We start from the raw sequence: 22326 nt of genomic DNA, 5'->3' as shown, positions 1-22326 counted from the left end.
CCGTACGTGTTTTTTCGGGTCTAACTCGGGTTCAGCTTCTTGTTGCGGTTAGGGTTATGTTTAGGGTTGTTAGGAAAGAGTGAAGACGCAGAGTCCTGTTGAGTGTGGGGTTGCGTAAAGGCTCCCCCAGGGAATTCAGGTGTACCCAAAGGCTTCCGCTGAGAGCACTTTTTGATGGCAGAAAGTGGCACCGTACGTGTTTTTTCGGGTCTAACTCGGGTTCAGCTTCTTGTTCCGGTTAGGCTTATGTTTAGGGTTGTTAGGAAAGAGTGAAGACGCAGAGTCCTGTTGAGTGTGGGGTTGCGTAAAGGCTCCCCCAGGGAGTTCAGGTGTACCCAAAGGCTTCCGCTCAGAGCACTTTTTGATGGCAGAAAGTGGCACCGTACGTGTTTTTTCGGGTCTAACTCAGGTTCAGCTTCTTGTTGCGGTTAGGGTTATGTTTAGGGTTGTTAGGAAAGAGTGAAGACGCAGAGTCCTGTTGAGTGTGGGGTTGCGTAAAGGCTCCCCCAGGGAGTTCAGGTGTACCCAAAGGCTTCCGCTGAGAGCACTTTTTGATGGCAGAAAGTGGCACCGTACGTGTTTTTTCGGGTCTAACTCGGGTTCAGCTTCTTGTTGCGGTTAGGGTTATGTTTAGGGTTGTTAGGAAAGAGTGAAGACGCAGAGTCCTGTTGAGTGTGGGGTTGCGTAAAGGCTCCCCCAGGGAGTTCAGGTGTACCCAAAGGCTTCCGCTGAGAGCACTTTTTGATGGCAGAAAGTGGCACCGTACGTGTTTTTTCGGGTCTAACTCAGGTTCAGCTTCTTGTTGCGGTTAGGGTTATGTTTAGGGTTGTTAGGAAAGAGTGAAGACGCAGAGTCCTGTTGAGTGTGGGGTTGCGTAAAGGCTCCCCCAGGGAATTCAGGTGTACCCAAAGGCTTCCACTGAGAGCACTTTTTGATGGCAGAAAGTGGCACCGTACGTGTTTTTTCGGGTCTAACTCGGGTTGAGCTTCTTGTTCCGGTTAGGGTTATGTTTAGGGTTGTTAGGAAAGAGTGAAGACGCAGAGTCCTGTTGAGTGTGGGGTTGCGTAAAGGCTCCCCCAGGGAGTTCAGGTGTACCCAAAGGCTTCCGCTCAGAGCACTTTTTGATGGCAGAAAGTGGCACCGTACGTGTTTTTTCGGGTCTAACTCGGGTTGAGCTTCTTGTTCCGGTTAGGGTTATGTTTAGGGTTGTTAGGAAAGAGTGAAGACGCAGAGTCCTGTTGAGTGTGGGGTTGCGTAAAGGCTCCCCCAGGGAGTTCAGGTGTACCCAAAGGCTTCCGCTGAGAGCACTTTTTGATGGCAGAAAGTGGCACCGTACGTGTTTTTTCGGGCCTAACTCGGGTTCAGCTTCTAGTTGCGGTTAGGGTTATGTTTAGGGTTGTTAGGAAAGAGTGAAGACGCAGAGTCCTGTTGAGTGTGGGGTTGCGTAAAGGCTCCCCCAGGGAGTTCAGGTGTACCCAAAGGCTTCCGCTCAGAGCACTTTTTGATGGCAGAAAGTGGCACCGTACGTGTTTTTTCGGGTCTAACTCGGGTTCAGCTTCTTGTTGCGGTTAAGGTTATGTTTAGGGTTGTTAGGAAAGAGTGAAGACGCAGAGTCCTGTTGAGTGTGGGGTTGCGTAAAGGCTCCCCCAGGGAATTCAGGTGTACCCAAAGGCTTCCGCTGAGAGCACTTTTGGATGGCAGAAAGTGGCACCGTACGTGTTTTTTCGGGTCTAACTCGGGTTCAGCTTCTAGTTGCGGTTAGGGTTATGTTTAGGGTTGTTAGGAAAGAGTGAAGACGCAGAGTCCTGTTGAGTGTGGGGTTGCGTAAAGGCTCCCCCAGGGAGTTCAGGTGTACCCAAAGGCTTCCGCTGAGAGCACTTTTTGATGGCAGAAAGCGGCACCGTACGTGTTTTTTCGGGTCTAACTCGGGTTCAGCTTCTTGTTCCGGTTAGGGTTATGTTTAGGGTTGTTAGGAAAGAGTGAAGACGCAGAGTCCTGTTGAGTGTGGGGTTGCGTAAAGGCTCCCCCAGGGAGTTCAGGTGTACCCAAAGGCTTCCGCTCAGAGCACTTTTTGATGGCAGAAAGTGGCACCGTACGTGTTTTTTCGGGTCTAACTCGGGTTGAGCTTCTTGTTGCGGTTAGGGTTATGTTTAGGGTTGTTAGGAAAGAGTGAAGACGCAGAGTCCTGTTGAGTGTGGGGTTGCGTAAAGGCTCCCCCAGGGAGTTCAGGTGTACCCAAAGGCTTCCGCTGAGAGCACTTTTTGATGGCAGAAAGTGGCACCGTACGTGTTTTTTCGGGTCTAACTCGGGTTCAGCTTCTTGTTGCGGTTAGGGTTATGTTTAGGGTTGTTAGGAAAGAGTGAAGACGCAGAGTCCTGTTGAGTGTGGGGTTGCGTAAAGGCTCCCCCAGGGAGTTCAGGTGTACCCAAAGGCTTCCGCTGAGAGCACTTTTTGATGGCAGAAAGTGGCACCGTACGTGTTTTTTCGGGTCTAACTCGGGTTCAGCTTCTTGTTGCGGTTAGGGTTATGTTTAGGGTTGTTAGGAAAGAGTGAAGACGCAGAGTCCTGTTGAGTGTGGGGTTGCGTAAAGGCTCCCCCAGGGAGTTCAGGTGTACCCAAAGGCTTCCGCTGAGAGCACTTTTTGATGGCAGAAAGTGGCACCGTACGTGTTTTTTCGGGTCTAACTCGGGTTCAGCTTCTTGTTGCGGTTAGGGTTATGTTTAGGGTTGTTAGGAAAGAGTGAAGACGCAGAGTCCTGTTGAGTGTGGGGTTGCGTAAAGGCTCCCCCAGGGAGTTCAGGTGTACCCAAAGGCTTCCGCTGAGAGCACTTTTTGATGGCAGAAAGTGGCACCGTACGTGTTTTTTCGGGTCTAACTCGGGTTCAGCTTCTTGTTGCGGTTAGGGTTATGTTTAGGGTTGTTAGGAAAGAGTGAAGACGCAGAGTCCTGTTGAGTGTGGGGTTGCGTAAAGGCTCCCCCAGGGAGTTCAGGTGTACCCAAAGGCTTCCGCTGAGAGCACTTTTTGATGGCAGAAAGTGGCACCGTACATGTTTTTTCGGGTCTAACTCGGGTTGAACTTCTTGTTGCGGTTAGGGTTATGTTTAGGGTTGTTAGGAAAGAGTGAAGACGCAGAGTCCTGTTGAGTGTGGGGTTGCGTAAAGGCTCCCCCAGGGAGTTCAGGTGTACCCAAAGGCTTCCGCTGAGAGCACTTTTTGATGGCAGAAAGTGGCACCGTACGTGTTTTTTCGGGTCTAACTCAGGTTCAGCTTATTGTTCCGGTTAGGGTTATGTTTAGGGTTGTTAGGAAAGAGTGAAGACGCAGAGTCCTGTTGAGTGTGGGGTTGCGTAAAGGCTCCCCCAGGGAGTTCAGGTGTACCCAAAGGCTTCCGCTGAGAGCACTTTTTGATGGCAGAAAGTGGCACCGTACGTGTTTTTTCGGGTCTAACTCGGGTTCAGCTTCTTGTTCCGGTTAGGGTTATGTTTAGGGTTGTTAGGAAAGAGTGAAGACGCAGAGTCCTGTTGAGTGTGGGGTTGCGTAAAGGCTCCGCCAGGGAGTTCAGGTGTACCCAAAGGCTTCCGCTGAGAGCACTTTTTGATGGCAGAAAGTGGCACCGTACGTGTTTTTTCGGGTCTAACTCGGGTTGAACTTCTTGTTCCGGTTAGGGTTATGTTTAGGGTTGTTAGGAAAGAGTGAAGACGCAGAGTCCTGTTGAGTGTGGGGTTGCGTAAAGGCTCCCCCAGGGAGTTCAGGTGTACCCAAAGGCTTCCACTGAGAGCACTTTTTGATGGCAGAAAGTGGCACCGTACGTGTTTTTTCGGGTCTAACTCGGGTTGAGCTTCTTGTTCCGGTTAGGGTTATGTTTAGGGTTGTTAGGAAAGAGTGAAGACGCAGAGTCCTGTTGAGTGTGGGGTTGCATAAAGGCTCCCCCAGGGAGTTCAGGTGTACCCAAAGGCTTCCGCTGAGAGCACTTTTTGATGGCAGAAAGTGGCACCGTACGTGTTTTTTCGGGTCTAACTCGGGTTCAGCTTCTTGTTCCGGTTAGGCTTATGTTTAGGATTGTTAGGAAAGAGTGAAGACGCAGAGTCCTGTTGAGTGTGGGGTTGCGTAAAGGCTCCCCCAGGGAGTTCAGGTGTACCCAAAGGCTTCCGCTGAGAGCACTTTTGGATGGCAGAAAGTGGCACCGTACATGTTTTTTCGGGTCTAACTCGGGTTCAGCTTCTTGTTCCGGTTAGGGTTATGTATAGGGTTGTTAGGAAAGAGTGAAGACGCAGAGTCCTGTTGAGTGTGGGGTTGCGTAAAGGCTCCCCCAGGGAGTTCAGGTGTACCCAAAGGCTTCCGCTGAGAGCACTTTTTGATGGCAGAAAGTGGCACCGTACGTGTTTTTTCGGGTCTAACTCGGGTTGAGCTTCTTGTTCCGGTTAGGGTTATGTTTAGGGTTGTTAGGAAAGAGTGAAGACGCAGAGTCCTGTTGAGTGTGGGGTTGCATAAAGGCTCCCCCAGGGAGTTCAGGTGTACCCAAAGGCTTCCGCTGAGAGCACTTTTGGATGGCAGAAAGTGGCACCGTACGTGTTTTTTCGGGTCTAACTCGGGTTCAGCTTCTTGTTCCGGTTAGGCTTATGTTTAGGATTGTTAGGAAAGAGTGAAGACGCAGAGTCCTGTTGAGTGTGGGGTTGCGTAAAGGCTCCCCCAGGGAGTTCAGGTGTACCCAAAGGCTTCCGCTGAGAGCACTTTTGGATGGCAGAAAGTGGCACCGTACATGTTTTTTCGGGTCTAACTCGGGTTCAGCTTCTTGTTCCGGTTAGGGTTATGTATAGGGTTGTTAGGAAAGAGTGAAGACGCAGAGTCCTGTTGAGTGTGGGGTTGCGTAAAGGCTCCCCCAGGGAGTTCAGGTGTACCCAAAGGCTTCCGCTGAGAGCACTTTTTGATGGCAGAAAGTGGCACCGTACGTGTTTTTTCGGGTCTAACTCGGGTTCAGCTTCTTGTTGCGGTTAGGGTTATGTTTAGGGTTGTTAGGAAAGAGTGAAGACGCAGAGTCCTGTTGAGTGTGGGGTTGCGTAAAGGCTCCCCCAGGGAGTTCAGGTGTACCCAAAGGCTTCCGCTCAGAGCACTTTTTGATGGCAGAAAGTGGCACCGTACGTGTTTTTTCGGGTCTAACTCGGGTTCAGCTTCTTGTTGCGGTTAGGGTTATGTTTAGGGTTGTTAGGAAAGAGTGAAGACGCAGAGTCCTGTTGAGTGTGGGGTTGCGTAAAGGCTCCCCCAGGGAGTTCAGGTGTACCCAAAGGCTTCCGCTGAGAGCACTTTTTGATGGCAGAAAGTGGCACCGTACGTGTTTTTTCGGGTCTAACTCAGGTTCAGCTTATTGTTCCGGTTAGGGTTATGTTTAGGGTTGTTAGGAAAGAGTGAAGACGCAGAGTCCTGTTGAGTGTGGGGTTGCGTAAAGGCTCCCCCAGGGAGTTCAGGTGTACCCAAAGGCTTCCGCTGAGAGCACTTTTTGATGGCAGAAAGTGGCACCGTACGTGTTTTTTCGGGTCTAACTCGGGTTCAGCTTCTTGTTCCGGTTAGGGTTATGTTTAGGGTTGTTAGGAAAGAGTGAAGACGCAGAGTCCTGTTGAGTGTGGGGTTGCGTAAAGGCTCCGCCAGGGAGTTCAGGTGTACCCAAAGGCTTCCGCTGAGAGCACTTTTTGATGGCAGAAAGTGGCACCGTACGTGTTTTTTCGGGTCTAACTCGGGTTGAACTTCTTGTTCCGGTTAGGGTTATGTTTAGGGTTGTTAGGAAAGAGTGAAGACGCAGAGTCCTGTTGAGTGTGGGGTTGCGTAAAGGCTCCCCCAGGGAGTTCAGGTGTACCCAAAGGCTTCCACTGAGAGCACTTTTTGATGGCAGAAAGTGGCACCGTACGTGTTTTTTCGGGTCTAACTCGGGTTCAGCTTCTTGTTCCGGTTAGGCTTATGTTTAGGGTTGTTAGGAAAGAGTGAAGACGCAGAGTCCTGTTGAGTGTGGGGTTGTGTAAAGGCTCCCCCAGGGAGTTCAGGTGTAGCCAAAGGCTTCCACTGAGAGCACTTTTTGATGGCAGAAAGTGGCACCGTACGTGTTTTTTCGGGTCTAACTCGGGTTCAGCTTCTTGTTCCGGTTAGGCTTATGTTTAGGGTTGTTAGGAAAGAGTGAAGACGCAGAGTCCTGTTGAGTGTGGGGTTGCGTAAAGGCTCCCCCAGGGAGTTCAGGTGTACCCAAAGGCTTCCACTCAGAGCACTTTTTGATGGCAGAAAGTGGCACCGTACGTGTTTTTTCGGGTCTAACTCGGGTTCAGCTTCTTGTTGCGGTTAGGGTTATGTTTAGGGTTGTTAGGAAAGAGTGAAGACGCAGAGTCCTGTTGAGTGTGGGGTTGCGTAAAGGCTCCCCCAGGGAGTTCAGGTGTACCCAAAGGCTTCCGCTGAGAGCACTTTTTGATGGCAGAAAGTGGCACCGTACGTGTTTTTTCGGGTCTAACTCGGGTTGAGCTTCTTGTTCCGGTTAGGGTTATGTTTAGGGTTGTTAGGAAAGAGTGAAGACGCAGAGTCCTGTTGAGTGTGGGGTTGCATAAAGGCTCCCCCAGGGAGTTCAGGTGTACCCAAAGGCTTCCGCTGAGAGCACTTTTGGATGGCAGAAAGTGGCACCGTACGTGTTTTTTCGGGTCTAACTCGGGTTCAGCTTCTTGTTCCGGTTAGGCTTATGTTTAGGATTGTTAGGAAAGAGTGAAGACGCAGAGTCCTGTTGAGTGTGGGGTTGCGTAAAGGCTCCCCCAGGGAGTTCAGGTGTACCCAAAGGCTTCCGCTGAGAGCACTTTTGGATGGCAGAAAGTGGCACCGTACATGTTTTTTCGGGTCTAACTCGGGTTCAGCTTCTTGTTCCGGTTAGGGTTATGTATAGGGTTGTTAGGAAAGAGTGAAGACGCAGAGTCCTGTTGAGTGTGGGGTTGCGTAAAGGCTCCCCCAGGGAGTTCAGGTGTACCCAAAGGCTTCCGCTGAGAGCACTTTTTGATGGCAGAAAGTGGCACCGTACGTGTTTTTTCGGGTCTAACTCGGGTTCAGCTTCTTGTTGCGGTTAGGGTTATGTTTAGGGTTGTTAGGAAAGAGTGAAGACGCAGAGTCCTGTTGAGTGTGGGGTTGCGTAAAGGCTCCCCCAGGGAGTTCAGGTGTACCCAAAGGCTTCCGCTCAGAGCACTTTTTGATGGCAGAAAGTGGCACCGTACGTGTTTTTTCGGGTCTAACTCGGGTTCAGCTTCTTGTTGCGGTTAGGGTTATGTTTAGGGTTGTTAGGAAAGAGTGAAGACGCAGAGTCCTGTTGAGTGTGGGGTTGCGTAAAGGCTCCCCCAGGGAGTTCAGGTGTACCCAAAGGCTTCCGCTGAGAGCACTTTTTGATGGCAGAAAGTGGCACCGTACGTGCTTTTTCGGGTCTAACTCGGGTTGAGCTTCTTGTTGCGGTTAGGCTTATGTTTAGGGTTGTTAGGAAAGAGTGAAGACGCAGAGTCCTGTTGAGTGTGGGGTTGCGTAAAGGCTCCCCCAGGGAGTTCAGGTGTACCCAAAGGCTTCCGCTGAGAGCACTTTTTGATGGCAGAAAGTGGCACCGTACGTGTTTTTTCGGGTCTAACTCAGGTTCAGCTTCTTGTTGCGGTTAGGGTTATGTTTAGGGTTGTTAGGAAAGAGTGAAGACGCAGAGTCCTGTTGAGTGTGGGGTTGCGTAAAGGCTCCCCCAGGGAGTTCAGGTGTACCCAAAGGCTTCCGCTGAGAGCACTTTTTGATGGCAGAAAGTGGCACCGTACGTGTTTTTTCGGGTCTAACTCGGGTTCAGCTTCTTTTTCCGGTTAGGCTTATGTTTAGGGTTGTTAGGAAAGAGTGAAGACGCAGAGTCCTGTTGAGTGTGGGGTTGCGTAAAGGCTCCCCCAGGGAGTTCAGGTGTACCCAAAGGCTTCCGCTGAGAGCACTTTTTGATGGCAGAAAGTGGCACCGTACGTGTTTTTTCGGGTCTAACTCGGGTTGAACTTCTTGTTCCGGTTAGGGTTATGTTTAGGGTTGTTAGGAAAGAGTGAAGACGCAGAGTCCTGTTGAGTGTGGGGTTGCGTAAAGGCTCCCCCAGGGAGTTCAGGTGTACCCAAAGGCTTCCACTGAGAGCACTTTTTGATGGCAGAAAGTGGCACCGTACGTGTTTTTTCGGGTCTAACTCGGGTTCAGCTTCTTGTTCCGGTTAGGCTTATGTTTAGGGTTGTTAGGAAAGAGTGAAGACGCAGAGTCCTGTTGAGTGTGGGGTTGCGTAAAGGCTCCCCCAGGGAGTTCAGGTGTACCCAAAGGCTTCCGCTGAGAGCACTTTTTGATGGCAGAAAGTGGCACCGTACGTGTTTTTTCGGGTCTAACTCGGGTTCAGCTTCTTGTTGCGGTTAGGGTTATGTTTAGGGTTGTTAGGAAAGAGTGAAGACGCAGAGTCCTGTTGAGTGTGGGGTTGCGTAAAGGCTCCCCCAGGGAGTTCAGGTGTACCCAAAGGCTTCCGCTGAGAGCACTTTTTGATGGCAGAAAGTGGCACCGTACGTGTTTTTTCGGGTCTAACTCGGGTTGAGCTTCTTGTTGCGGTTAGGGTTATGTTTAGGGTTGTTAGGAAAGAGTGAAGACGCAGAGTCCTGTTGAGTGTGGGGTTGCGTAAAGGCTCCCCCAGGGAGTTCAGGTGTACCCAAAGGCTTCCGCTGAGAGCACTTTTTGATGGCAGAAAGTGGCACCGTACGTGTTTTTTCGGGTCTAACTCGGGTTCAGCTTCTTGTTGCGGTTAGGGTTATGTTTAGGGTTGTTAGGAAAGAGTGAAGACGCAGAGTCCTGTTGAGTGTGGGGTTGCGTAAAGGCTCCCCCAGGGAGTTCAGGTGTACCCAAAGGCTTCCGCTGAGAGCACTTTTTGATGGCAGAAAGTGGCACCGTACGTGCTTTTTCGGGTCTAACTCGGGTTGAGCTTCTTGTTGCGGTTAGGCTTATGTTTAGGGTTGTTAGGAAAGAGTGAAGACGCAGAGTCCTGTTGAGTGTGGGGTTGCGTAAAGGCTCCCCCAGGGAGTTCAGGTGTACCCAAAGGCTTCCGCTGAGAGCACTTTTTGATGGCAGAAAGTGGCACCGTACGTGTTTTTTCGGGTCTAACTCGGGTTCAGCTTCTTGTTCCGGTTAGGGTTATGTTTAGGGTTGTTAGGAAAGAGTGAAGACGCAGAGTCCTGTTGAGTGTGGGGTTGCATAAAGGCTCCCCCAGGGAGTTCAGGTGTACCCAAAGGCTTCCGCTGAGAGCACTTTTTGATGGCAGAAAGTGGCACCGTACGTGTTTTTTCGGGTCTAACTCGGGTTCAGCTTCTTGTTGCGGTTAGGGTTATGTATAGGGTTGTTAGGAAAGTGTGAAGACGCAGAGTCCTGTTGAGTGTGGGGTTGCGTAAAGGCTCCCCCAGGGAGTTCAGGTGTACCCAAAGGCTTCCGCTGAGAGCACTTTTTGATGGCAGAAAGTGGCACCGTACGTGTTTTTTCGGGTCTAACTCGGGTTCAGCTTCTTGTTGCGGTTAGGGTTATGTTTAGGGTTGTTAGGAAAGAGTGAAGACGCAGAGTCCTGTTGAGTGTGGGGTTGCGTAAAGGCTCCCCCAGGGAGTTCAGGTGTACCCAAAGGCTTCCGCTGAGAGCACTTTTGGATGGCAGAAAGTGGCACCGTACGTGTTTTTTCGGGTCTAACTCGGGTTCAGCTTCTTGTTGCGGTTCGGGTTATGTTTAGGGTTGTTAGGAAAGAGTGAAGACGCAGAGTCCTGTTGAGTGTGGGGTTGCGTAAAGGCTCCCCCAGGGAGTTCAGGTGTACCCAAAGGCTTCCGCTCAGAGCACTTTTTGATGGCAGAAAGTGGCACCGTACGTGTTTTTTCGGGTCTAACTCGGGTTCAGCTTCTTGTTCCGGTTAGGGTTATGTTTAGGGTTGTTAGGAAAGAGTGAAGACGCAGAGTCCTGTTGAGTGTGGGGTTGCGTAAAGGCTCCCACAGGGAGTTCAGGTGTACCCAAAGGCTTCCGCTGAGAGCACTTTTTGATGGCAGAAAGTGGCACCGTACGTGTTTTTTCGGGTCTAACTCGGGTTCAGCTTCTTGTTGCGGTTAGGGTTATGTTTAGGGTTGTTAGGAAAGAGTGAAGACGCAGAGTCCTGTTGAGTGTGGGTTTGCGTAAAGGCTCCCCCAGGGAGTTCAGGTGTACCCAAAGGCTTCCGCTGAGAGCACTTTTTGATGGCAGAAAGTGGCACCGTACGTGTTTTTTCGGGTCTCACTCGGGTTCAGCTTCTAGTTGCGGTTAGGGTTATGTTTAGGGTTTTTAGGAAAGAGTGAAGACGCAGAGTCCTGTTGAGTGTGGGGTTGCGTAAAGGCTCCCCCAGGGAGTTCAGGTGTACCCAAAGGCTTCCGCTGAGAGCACTTTTTGATGGCAGAAAGTGGCACCGTACGTGTTTTTTCGGGTCTAACTCGGGTTCAGCTTCTTGTTGCGGTTAGGGTTATGTTTAGGGTTGTTAGGAAAGAGTGAAGACGCAGAGTCCTGTTGAGTGTGGGGTTGCGTAAAGGCTCCCCCAGGGAGTTCAGGTGTACCCAAAGGCTTCCGCTCAGAGCACTTTTTGATGGCAGAAAGTGGCACCGTACGTGTTTTTTCGGGTCTAACTCGGTTTGAGCTTCTTGTTGCGGTTAGGGTTATGTTTAGGGTTGTTAGGAAAGAGTGAAGACGCAGAGTCCTGTTGAGTGTGGGGTTGCGTAAAGGCTCCCCCAGGGAGTTCAGGTGTACCCAAAGGCTTCCGCTGAGAGCACTTTTTGATGGCAGAAAGTGGCACCGTACGTGTTTTTTCGGGTCTAACTCGGGTTGAGCTTCTTGTTGCGGTTAGGGTTATGTTTAGGGTTGTTAGGAAAGAGTGAAGACGCAGAGTCCTGTTGAGTGTGGGGTTGCGTAAAGGCTCCCCCAGGGAGTTCAGGTGTACCCAAAGGCTTCCGCTGAGAGCACTTTTTGATGGCAGAAAGTGGCACCGTACGTGTTTTTTCGGGTCTAACTCGGGTTGAGCTTCTTGTTGCGGTTAGGGTTATGTTTAGGGTTGTTAGGAAAGAGTGAAGACGCAGAGTCCTGTTGAGTGTGGGGTTGCGTAAAGGCTCCCCCAGGGAGTTCAGGTGTACCCAAAGGCTTCCGCTGAGAGCACTTTTTGATGGCAGAAAGTGGCACCGTACGTGTTTTTTCGGGTCTAACTCGGGTTCAGCTTCTTGTTCCGGTTAGGGTTATGTTTAGGGTTGTTAGGAAAGAGTGAAGACGCAGAGTCCTGTTGAGTGTGGGGTTGCGTAAAGGCTCCCCCAGGGAGTTCAGGTGTACCCAAAGGCTTCCGCTGAGAGCACTTTTTGATGGCAGAAAGTGGCACCGTATGTGTTTTTTCGGGTCTAACTCGGGTTCAGCTTCTTGTTGCGGTTAGGGTTATGTTTAGGGTTGTTAGGAAAGAGTGAAGACGCAGAGTCCTGTTGAGTGTGGGGTTGCGTAAAGGCTCCCCCAGGGAGTTCAGGTGTACCCAAAGGCTTCCGCTGAGAGCACTTCTTGATGGCAGAAAGTGGCACCGTACATGTTTTTTCGGGTCTAACTCGGGTTCAGCTTCTTGTTGCGGTTAGGGTTATGTTTAGGGTTGTTAGGAAAGAGTGAAGACGCAGAGTCCTGTTGAGTGTGGGGTTGCGTAAAGGCTCCCCCAGGGAGTTCAGGTGTACCCAAAGGCTTCCGCTGAGAGCACTTTTTGATGGCAGAAAGTGGCACCGTACGTGTTTTTTCGGGTCTAACTCAGGTTCAGCTTATTGTTCCGGTTAGGGTTATGTTTAGGGTTGTTAGGAAAGAGTGAAGACGCAGAGTCCTGTTGAGTGTGGGGTTGCGTAAAGGCTCCCCCAGGGAGTTCAGGTGTACCCAAAGGCTTCCGCTGAGAGCACTTTTTGATGGCAGAAAGTGGCACCGTACGTGTTTTTTCGGGTCTAACTCGGGTTCAGCTTCTTTTTCCGGTTAGGCTTATGTTTAGGGTTGTTAGGAAAGAGTGAAGACGCAGAGTCCTGTTGAGTGTGGGGTTGCGTAAAGGCTCCCCCAGGGAGTTCAGGTGTACCCAAAGGCTTCCGCTCAGAGCACTTTTTGATGGCAGAAAGTGGCACCGTACGTGTTTTTTCGGGTCTAACTCGGGTTGAGCTTCTTGTTGCGGTTAGGGTTATGTTTAGGGTTGTTAGGAAAGAGTGAAGACGCAGAGTCCTGTTGAGTGTGGGGTTGCGTAAAGGCTCCCCCAGGGAGTTCAGGTGTACCCAAAGGCTTCCGCTGAGAGCACTTTTTGATGGCAGAAAGTGGCACCGTACGTGTTTTTTCGGGTCTAACTCGGGTTCAGCTTCTTGTTCCGGTTAGGCTTATGTTTAGGGTTGTTAGGAAAGAGTGAATACGCAGAGTCCTGTTGAGTGTGGGGTTGCGTAAAGGCTCCCCCAGGGAGTTCAGGTGTACCCAAAGGCTTCCGCTCAGAGCACTTTTTGATGGCAGAAAGTGGCACCGTACGTGTTTTTTCGGGTCTAACTCGGGTTCAGCTTCTTGTTGCGGTTAGGGTTATGTTTAGGGTTGTTAGGAAAGAGTGAAGACGCAGAGTCCTGTTGAGTGTGGGGTTGCGTAAAGGCTCCCCCAGGGAGTTCAGGTGTACCCAAAGGCTTCCGCTGAGAGCACTTTTGGATGGCAGAAAGTGGCACCGTACGTGTTTTTTCGGGTCTAACTCGGGTTGAGCTTCTTCTTCCGGTTAGGGTTATGTTTAGGGTTGTTAGGAAAGAGTGAAGACGCAGAGTCCTGTTGAGTGTGGGGTTGCGTAAAGGCTCCCCCAGGGAGTTCAGGTGTACCCAAAGGCTTCCGCTGAGAGCACTTTTGGATGGCAGAAAGTGGCACCGTACGTGTTTTTTCGGGTCTAACTCGGGTTGAGCTTCTTGTTGCGGTTAGGGTTATGTTTAGGGTTGTTAGGAAAGAGTGAAGACGCAGAGTCCTGTTGAGTGTGGGGTTGCGTAAAGGCTCCCCCAGGGAGTTCAGGTGTACCCAAAGGCTTCCGCTGAGAGCACTTTTTGATGGCAGAAAGTGGCACCGTACGTGTTTTTTCGGGTCTAACTCGGGTTGAGCTTCTTGTTGCGGTTAGGGTTATGTTTAGGGTTGTTAGGAAAGAGTGAAGACGCAGAGTCCTGTTGAGTGTGGGGTTGCGTAAAGGCTCCCCCAGGGAGTTCAGGTGTACCCAAAGGCTTCCGCTGAGAGCACTTTTTGATGGCAGAAAATGGCACCGTACGTGTTTTTTCGGGTCTAACTCGGGTTCAGCTTCTTGTTGCGGTTAGGGTTATGTTTAGGGTTGTTAGGAAAGAGTGAAGACGCAGAGTCCTGTTGAGTGTGGGGTTGCGTAAAGGCTCCCCCAGGGAGTTCAGGTGTACCCAAAGGCTTCCGCTGAGAGCACTTTTTGATGGCAGAAAGTGGCACCGTACGTGCTTTTTCGGGTCTAACTCGGGTTGAGCTTCTTGTTGCGGTTAGGCTTATGTTTAGGGTTGTTAGGAAAGAGTGAAGACGCAGAGTCCTGTTGAGTGTGGGGTTGCGTAAAGGCTCCCCCAGGGAGTTCAGGTGTACCCAAAGGCTTCCGCTCAGAGCACTTTTTGATGGCAGAAAGTGGCACCGTACGTGTTTTCTCGGGTCTAACTCGGGTTCAGCTTCTTGTTGCGGTTAGGGTTATGTTTAGGGTTGTTAGGAAAGAGTGAAGACGCAGAGTCCTGTTGAGTGTGGGGTTGCGTAAAGGCTCCCCCAGGGAGTTCAGGTGTACCCAAAGGCTTCCGCTGAGAGCACTTTTTGATGGCAGAAAGTGGCACCGTACGTGTTTTTTCGGGTCTAACTCGGGTTGAGCTTCTTGTTGCGGTTAGGGTTATGTTTAGGGTTGTTAGGAAAGAGTGAAGACGCAGAGTCCTGTTGAGTGTGGGGTTGCGTAAAGGCTCCCCCAGGGAGTTCAGGTGTACCCAAAGGCTTCCGCTGAGAGCACTTTTTGATGGCAGAAAGTGGCACCGTACGTGTTTTTTCGGGTCTAACTCGGGTTCAGCTTCTTGTTGCGGTTAGGGTTATGTTTAGGGTTGTTAGGAAAGAGTGAAGACGCAGAGTCCTGTTGAGTGTGGGGTTGCGTAAAGGCTCCCCCAGGGAGTTCAGGTGTACCCAAAGGCTTCCGCTGAGAGCACTTTTTGATGGCAGAAAATGGCACCGTACGTGTTTTTTCGGGTCTAACTCGGGTTGAGCTTCTTGTTGCGGTTAGGGTTATGTTTAGGGTTGTTAGGAAAGAGTGAAGACGCAGAGTCCTGTTGAGTGTGGGGTTGCGTAAAGGCTCCCCCAGGGAATTCAGGTGTACCCAAAGGCTTCCGCTGAGAGCACTTTTTGATGGCAGAAAGTGGCACCGTACGTCTTTTTTCGGGTCTAACTCGGGTTCAGTTTCCTCTTCCGGATAGGGTTATGTTTAGGGTTGTTAGGAAAGAGTGAAGACGCAGAGTCCTGTTGAGTGTGGGGTTGCGTAAAGGCTCCCCCAGGGAGTTCAGGTGTACCCAAAGGCTTCCGCTGAGAGCACTTTTTGATGGCAGAAAGTGGCACCGTACGTGTTTTTTCGGGTCTAACTCGGGTTGAGCTTCTTGTTGCGGTTAGGGTTATGTTTAGGGTTGTTAGGAAAGAGTGAAGACGCAGAGTCCTGTTGAGTGTGGGGTTGCGTAAAGGCTCCCCCAGGGAGTTCAGGTGTACCCAAAGGCTTCCGCTGAGAGCACTTTTTGATGGCAGAAAGTGGCACCGTACGTGTTTTTTCGGGTCTAACTCGGGTTCAGCTTCTTGTTGCGGTTAGGGTTATGTTTAGGGTTGTTAGGAAAGAGTGAAGACGCAGAGTCCTGTTGAGTGTGGGGTTGCGTAAAGGCTCCCCCAGGGAGTTCAGGCGTACCCAAAGGCTTCCGCTGAGAGCACTTTGGATGGCAGAAAGTGGCACCGTACGTGTTTTTTCGGGTCTAACTCGGGTTGAGCTTCTTGTTGCGGTTAGGGTTATGTTTAGGGTTGTTAGGAAAGAGTGAAGACGCAGAGTCCTGTTGAGTGTGGGGTTGCGTAAAGGCTCCCCCAGGGAGTTCAGGTGTACCCAAAGGCTTCCGCTGAGAGCACTTTTTGATGGCAGAAAGTGGCACCGTACGTGTTTTTTCGGGTCTAACTCGGGTTGAGCTTCTTGTTCCGGTTAGGGTTATGTTTAGGGTTGTTAGGAAAGAGTGAAGACGCAGAGTCCTGTTGAGTGTGGGGTTGCGTAAAGGCTCCCCCAGGGAGTTCAGGTGTACCCAAAGGCTTCCGCTGAGAGCACTTTTTGATGGCAGAAAGTGGCACCGTACGTGTTTTTTCGGGTCTAACTCAGGTTCAGCTTCTTGTTCCGGTTAGGGTTATGTTTAGGGTTGTTAGGAAAGAGTGAAGACGCAGAGTCCTGTTGAGTGTGGGGTTGCGTAAAGGCTCCCCCAGGGAGTTCAGGTGTACCCAAAGGCTTCCGCTCAGAGCACTTTTTGATGGCAGAAAGTGGCACCGTACGTGTTTTTTCGGGTCTAACTCGGGTTCAGCTTCTTGTTGCGGTTAGGGTTATGTTTAGGGTTGTTAGGAAAGAGTGAAGACGCAGAGTCCTGTTGAGTGTGGGGTTGCATAAAGGCTCCCCCAGGGAGTTCAGGTGTACCCAAAGGCTTCCGCTGAGAGCACTTTTTGATGGCAGAAAGTGGCACCGTACGTGTTTTTTCGGGTCTAACTCGGGTTCAGCTTCTTGTTGCGGTTAGGGTTATGTTTAGGGTTGTTAGGAAAGAGTGAAGACGCAGAGTCCTGTTGAGTGTGGGGTTGCGTAAAGGCTCCCCCAGGGAGTTCAGGTGTACCCAAAGGCTTCCGCTCAGAGCACTTTTTGATGGCAGAAAGTGGCACCGTACGTGTTTTTTCGGGTCTAACTCGGGTTCAGCTTCTTGTTGCGGTTCGGGTTATGTTTAGGGTTGTTAGGAAAGAGTGAAGACGCAGAGTCCTGTTGAGTGTGGGGTTGCGTAAAGGCTCCCCCAGGGAGTTCAGGTGTACCCAAAGGCTTCCGCTGAGAGCACTTTTTGATGGCAGAAAGTGGCACCGTACGTGTTTTTTCGGGTCTAACTCGGGTTCAGCTTCTTGTTCCAGTTAGGCTTATGTATAGGGTTGTTAGGAAAGAGTGAAGACGCAGAGTCCTGTTGAGTGTGGGGTTGCGTAAAGGCTCCCCCAGGGAGTTCAGGTGTACCCAAAGGCTTCCGCTGAGAGCACTTTTTGATGGCAGAAAGTGGCACCGTACGTGTTTTTTCGGGTCTAACTCGGGTTGAGCTTCTTGTTGCGGTTAGGGTTATGTTTAGGGTTGTTAGGAAAGAGTGAAGACGCAGAGTCCTGTTGAGTGTGGGGTTGCGTAAAGGCTCCCCCAGGGAGTTCAGGTGTACCCAAAGGCTTCCGCTGAGAGCACTTTTTGATGGCAGAAAGTGGCACCGTACGTGTTTTTTCGGGTCTAACTCAGGTTCAGCTTCTTGTTGCGGTTAGGGTTATGTTTAGGGTTGTTAGGAAAGAGTGAAGACGCAGAGTCCTGTTGAGTGTGGGGTTGCGTAAAGGCTCCCCCAGGGAGTTCAGGTGTACCCAAAGGCTTCCGCTGAGAGCACTTTTTGATGGCAGAAAGTGGCACCGTACGTGTTTTTTCGGGTCTAACTCGGGTTCAGCTTCTTGTTGCGGTTAGGGTTATGTTTAGGGTTGTTAGGAAAGAGTGAAGACGCAGAGTCCTGTTGAGTGTGGGGTTGCGTAAAGGCTCCCCCAGGGAGTTCAGGTGTACCCAAAGGCTTCCGCTGAGAGCACTTTTTGATGGCAGAAAGTGGCACCGTACGTGTTTTTTCGGGTCTAACTCGGGTTCAGCTTCTTGTTGCGGTTAGGGTTATGTTTAGGGTTGTTAGGAAAGAGTGAAGACGCAGAGTCCTGTTGAGTGTGGGGTTGCGTAAAGGCTCCCCCAGGGAGTTCAGGTGTACCCAAAGGCTTCCGCTGAGAGCACTTTTTGATGGCAGAAAGTGGCACCGTACGTGTTTTTTCGGGTCTAACTCGGGTTCAGCTTCTTGTTGCGGTTAGGGTTATGTTTAGGGTTGTTAGGAAAGAGTGAAGACGCAGAGTCCTGTTGAGTGTGGGGTTGCGTAAAGGCTCCCCCAGGGAATTCAGGTGTACCCAAAGGCTTCCGCTGAGAGCACTTTTTGATGGCAGAAAGTGGCACCGTACGTGTTTTTTCGGGTCTAACTCGGGTTGAGCTTCTTGTTCCGGTTAGGGTTATGTTTAGGGTTGTTAGGAAAGAGTGAAGACGCAGAGTCCTGTTGAGTGTGGGGTTGCGTAAAGGCTCCCCCAGGGAGTTCAGGTGTACCCAAAGGCTTCTGCTGAGAGCACTTTTTGATGGCAGAAAGTGGCACCGTACGTGTTTTTTCGGGTCTAACTCGGGTTGAGCTTCTTGTTCCGGTTAGGGTTATGTTTAGGGTTGTTAGGAAAGAGTGAAGACGCAGAGTCCTGTTGAGTGTGGGGTTGCGTAAAGGCTCCCCCAGGGAGTTCAGGTGTACCCAAAGGCTTCCGCTCAGAGCACTTTTGGATGGCAGAAAGTGGCACCGTACGTGTTTTTTCGGGTCTAACTCAGGTTCAGCTTCTTGTTGCGGTTAGGGTTATGTTTAGGGTTGTTAGGAAAGAGTGAAGACGCAGAGTCCTGTTGAGTGTGGGGTTGCGTAAAGGCTCCCCCAGGGAGTTCAGGTGTACCCAAAGGCTTCCGCTGAGAGCACTTTTTGATGGCAGAAAGTGGCACCGTACGTGTTTTTTCGGGTCTAACTCGGGTTCAGCTTCTTGTTGCGGTTAGGGTTATGTTTAGGGTTGTTAGGAAAGAGTGAAGACGCAGAGTCCTGTTGAGTGTGGGGTTGCGTAAAGGCTCCCCCAGGGAGTTCAGGTGTACCCAAAGGCTTCCGCTGAGAGCACTTTTTGATGGCAGAAAGTGGCACCGTACGTGTTTTTTCGGGTCTAACTCGGGTTCAGCTTCTTGTTCCGGTTAGGCTTTTGTTTAGGGTTGTTAGGAAAGAGTGAAGACGCAGAGTCCTGTTGAGTGTGGGGTTGTGTAAAGGCTCCCCCAGGGAGTTCAGGTGTACCCAAAGGCTTCCGCTGAGAGCACTTTTTGATGGCAGAAAGTGGCACCGTACGTGTTTTTTCGGGTCTAACTCGGGTTGAGCTTCTTGTTGCGGTTAGGGTTATGTTTAGGGTTGTTAGGAAAGAGTGAAGACGCAGAGTCCTGTTGAGTGTGGGGTTGCGTAAAGGCTCCCCCAGGGAGTTCAGGTGTACCCAAAGGCTTCCGCTGAGAGCACTTTTTGATGGCAGAAAGTGGCACCGTACGTGTTTTTTCGGGTCTAACTCGGGTTCAGATTCTTGTTCCAGTTAGGCTTATGTATAGGGTTGTTAGGAAAGAGTGAAGACGCAGAGTCCTGTTGAGTGTGGGGTTGCGTAAAGGCTCCCCCAGGGAGTTCAGGTGTACCCAAAGGCTTCTGCTGAGAGCACTTTTTGATGGCAGAAAGTGGCACCGTACGTGTTTTTTCGGGTCTAACTCGGGTTCAGCTTCTTGTTCCGGTTAGGCTTATGTTTAGGGTTGTTAGGAAAGAGTGAAGACGCAGAGTCCTGTTGAGTGTGGGGTTGCGTAAAGGCTCCCCCAGGGAGTTCAGGTGTACCCAAAGGCTTCCGCTGAGAGCACTTTTTGATGGCAGAAAGTGGCACCGTACGTGTTTTTTCGGGTCTAACTCGGGTTCAGCTTCTTGTTGCGGTTAGGGTTATGTTTAGGGTTGTTAGGAAAGAGTGAAGACGCAGAGTCCTGTTGAGTGTGGGGTTGCGTAAAGGCTCCCCCAGGGAGTTCAGGTGTACCCAAAGGCTTCCGCTGAGAGCACTTTTTGATGGCAGAAAGTGGCACCGTACGTGTTTTTTCGGGTCTAACTCGGGTTGAGCTTCTTGTTCCGGTTAGGGTTATGTTTAGGGTTGTTAGGAAAGAGTGAAGACGCAGAGTCCTGTTGAGTGTGGGGTTGCGTAAAGGCTCCCCCAGGGAGTTCAGGTGTACCCAAAGGCTTCCGCTGAGAGCACTTTTTGATGGCAGAAAGTGGCACCGTACGTGTTTTTTCGGGTCTAACTCAGGTTCAGCTTCTTGTTGCGGTTAGGGTTATGTTTAGGGTTGTTAGGAAAGAGTGAATACGCAGAGTCCTGTTGAGTGTGGGGTTGCGTAAAGGCTCCCCCAGGGAGTTCAGGTGTACCCAAAGGCTTCCGCTGAGAGCACTTTTTGATGGCAGAAAGTGGCACCGTACGTGTTTTTTCGGGTCTAACTCGGGTTGAGCTTCTTGTTGCGGTTAGGGTTATGTTTAGGGTTGTTAGGAAAGAGTGAAGACGCAGAGTCCTGTTGAGTGTGGGGTTGCGTAAAGGCTCCCCCAGGGAATTCAGGTGTACCCAAAGGCTTCCGCTGAGAGCACTTTTTGATGGCAGAAAGTGGCACCGTACGTGTTTTTTCGGGTCTAACTCGGGTTCAGCTTCTTGTTGCGGTTAGGGTTATGTTTAGGGTTGTTAGGAAAGAGTGAAGACGCAGAGTCCTGTTGAGTGTGGGGTTGCGTAAAGGCTCCCCCAGGGAGTTCAGGTGTACCCAAAGGCTTCCGCTGAGAGCACTTTTTGATGGCAGAAAGTGGCACCGTACGTGTTTTTTCGGGTCTAACTCGGGTTGAGCTTCTTGTTGCGGTTAGGGTTATGTTTAGGGTTGTTAGGAAAGAGTGAAGACGCAGAGTCCTGTTGAGTGTGGGGTTGCGTAAAGGCTCCCCCAGGGAGTTCAGGTGTACCCAAAGGCTTCCGCTGAGAGCACTTTTTGATGGCAGAAAGTGGCACCGTACGTGTTTTTTCGGGTCTAACTCAGGTTCAGCTTCTTGTTGCGGTTAGGGTTATGTTTAGGGTTGTTAGGAAAGAGTGAAGACGCAGAGTCCTGTTGAGTGTGGGGTTGCGTAAAGGCTCCCCCAGGGAGTTCAGGTGTACCCAAAGGCTTCCGCTGAGAGCACTTTTTGATGGCAGAAAGTGGCACCGTACGTGTGTTTTCGGGTCTAACTCGGGTTCAGCTTCTTGTTCCGGTTAGGGTTATGTTTAGGGTTGTAGGAAAGAGTGAAGACGCAGAGTCCTGTTGAGTGTGGGGTTGCGTAAAGGCTCCCCCAGGGAGTTCAGGTGTACCCAAAGGCTTCCGCTGAGAGCACTTTTGGATGGCAGAAAGTGGCACCGTACGTGTTTTTTCGGGTCTAACTCGGGTTCAGCTTCTTGTTGCGGTTAGGGTTATGTTAGGGTTGTTAGGAAAGAGTGAAGACGCAGAGTCCTGTTGAGTGTGGGGTTGCGTAAAGGCTCCCCCAGGGAGTTCAGGTGTACCCAAAGGCTTCCGCTCAGAGCACTTTTTGATGGCAGAAAGTGGCACCGTACGTGTTTTTTCGGGTCTAACTCGGGTTGAGCTTCTTGTTGCGGTTAGGCTTATGTTTAGGGTTGTTAGGAAAGAGTGAAGACGCAGAGTCCTGTTGAGTGTGGGGTTGCGTAAAGGCTCCCCCAGGGAGTTCAGGTGTACCCAAAGGCTTCCGCTGAGAGCACTTTTTGATGGCAGAAAGTGGCACCGTACGTGTTTTTTCGGGTCTAACTCGGGTTCAGCTTCTTGTTGCGGTTAGGGTTATGTTTAGGGTTGTTAGGAAAGAGTGAAGACGCAGAGTCCTGTTGAGTGTGGGGTTGCGTAAAGGCTCCCCCAGGGAGTTCAGGTGTACCCAAAGGCTTCCGCTGAGAGCACTTTTTGATGGCAGAAAGTGGCACCGTACGTGTTTTTTCGGGTCTAACTTGGGTTCAGCTTCTTGTTCCGGTTAGGCTTATGTTTAGGGTTGTTAGGAAAGAGTGAAGACGCAGAGTCCTGTTGAGTGTGGGGTTGCGTAAAGGCTCCCCCAGGGAGTTCAGGTGTACCCAAAGGCTTCCGCTGAGAGCACTTTTTGATGGCAGAAAGTGGCACCGTACGTGTTTTTTCGGGTCTAACTCGGGTTGAGCTTCTTGTTGCGGTTAGGGTTATGTTTAGGGTTGTTAGGAAAGAGTGAAGACGCAGAGTCCTGTTGAGTGTGGGGTTGCGTAAAGGCTCCCCCAGGGAGTTCAGGTGTACCCAAAGGCTTCCGCTGAGAGCACTTTTTGATGGCAGAAAGTGGCACCGTACGTGTTTTTTCGGGTCTAACTCGGGTTCAGCTTCTTGTTGCGGTTAGGGTTATGTTTAGGGTTGTTAGGAAAGAGTGAAGACGCAGAGTCCTGTTGAGTGTGGGGTTGCGTAAAGGCTCCCCCAGGGAGTTCAGGTGTACCCAAAGGCTTCCGCTGAGAGCACTTTTTGATGGCAGAAAGTGGCACCGTACGTGTTTTTTCGGGTCTAACTCGGGTTGAGCTTCTTGTTGCGGTTAGGGTTATGTTTAGGGTTGTTAGGAAAGAGTGAAGACGCAGAGTCCTGTTGAGTGTGGGGTTGCGTAAAGGCTCCCCCAGGGAGTTCAGGTGTACCCAAAGGCTTCCGCTGAGAGCACTTTTTGATGGCAGAAAGTGGCACCGTACGTGTTTTTTCGGGTCTAACTCGGGTTGAGCTTCTTGTTGCGGTTAGGGTTATGTTTAGGGTTGTTAGGAAAGAGTGAAGACGCAGAGTCCTGTTGAGTGTGGGGTTGCGTAAAGGCTCCCCCAGGGAGTTCAGGTGTACCCAAAGGCTTCCGCTGAGAGCACTTTTTGATGGCAGAAAGTGGCACCGTACGTGTTTTTTCGGGTCTAACTCAGGTTCAGCTTCTTGTTGCGGTTAGGGTTATGTTTAGGGTTGTTAGGAAAGAGTGAAGACGCAGAGTCCTGTTGAGTGTGGGGTTGCGTAAAGGCTCCCCCAGGGAGTTCAGGTGTACCCAAAGGCTTCCGCTGAGAGCACTTTTTGATGGCAGAAAGTGGCACCGTACGTGTTTTTTCGGGTCTAACTCGGGTTCAGCTTCTTGTTGCGGTTAGGGTTATGTTTAGGGTTGTTAGGAAAGAGTGAAGACGCAGAGTCCTGTTGAGTGTGGGGTTGCGTAAAGGCTCCCCCAGGGAGTTCAGGTGTACCCAAAGGCTTCCGCTGAGAGCACTTTTTGATGGCAGAAAGTGGCACCGTACGTGTTTTTTCGGGTCTAACTCGGGTTCAGCTTCTTGTTGCGGTTAGGGTTATGTTTAGGGTTGTTAGGAAAGAGTGAAGACGCAGAGTCCTGT

This window comes from Anser brachyrhynchus (genome assembly GCF_964034855.1).
Source record: "Anser brachyrhynchus genome assembly, contig: SCAFFOLD_89, whole genome shotgun sequence".
NCBI classification, from domain to species: domain Eukaryota; kingdom Metazoa; phylum Chordata; class Aves; order Anseriformes; family Anatidae; genus Anser; species Anser brachyrhynchus.
The sequence above is the reverse complement of the archived record's forward strand: the minus strand, read 5'-3'. Positions refer to the sequence as shown.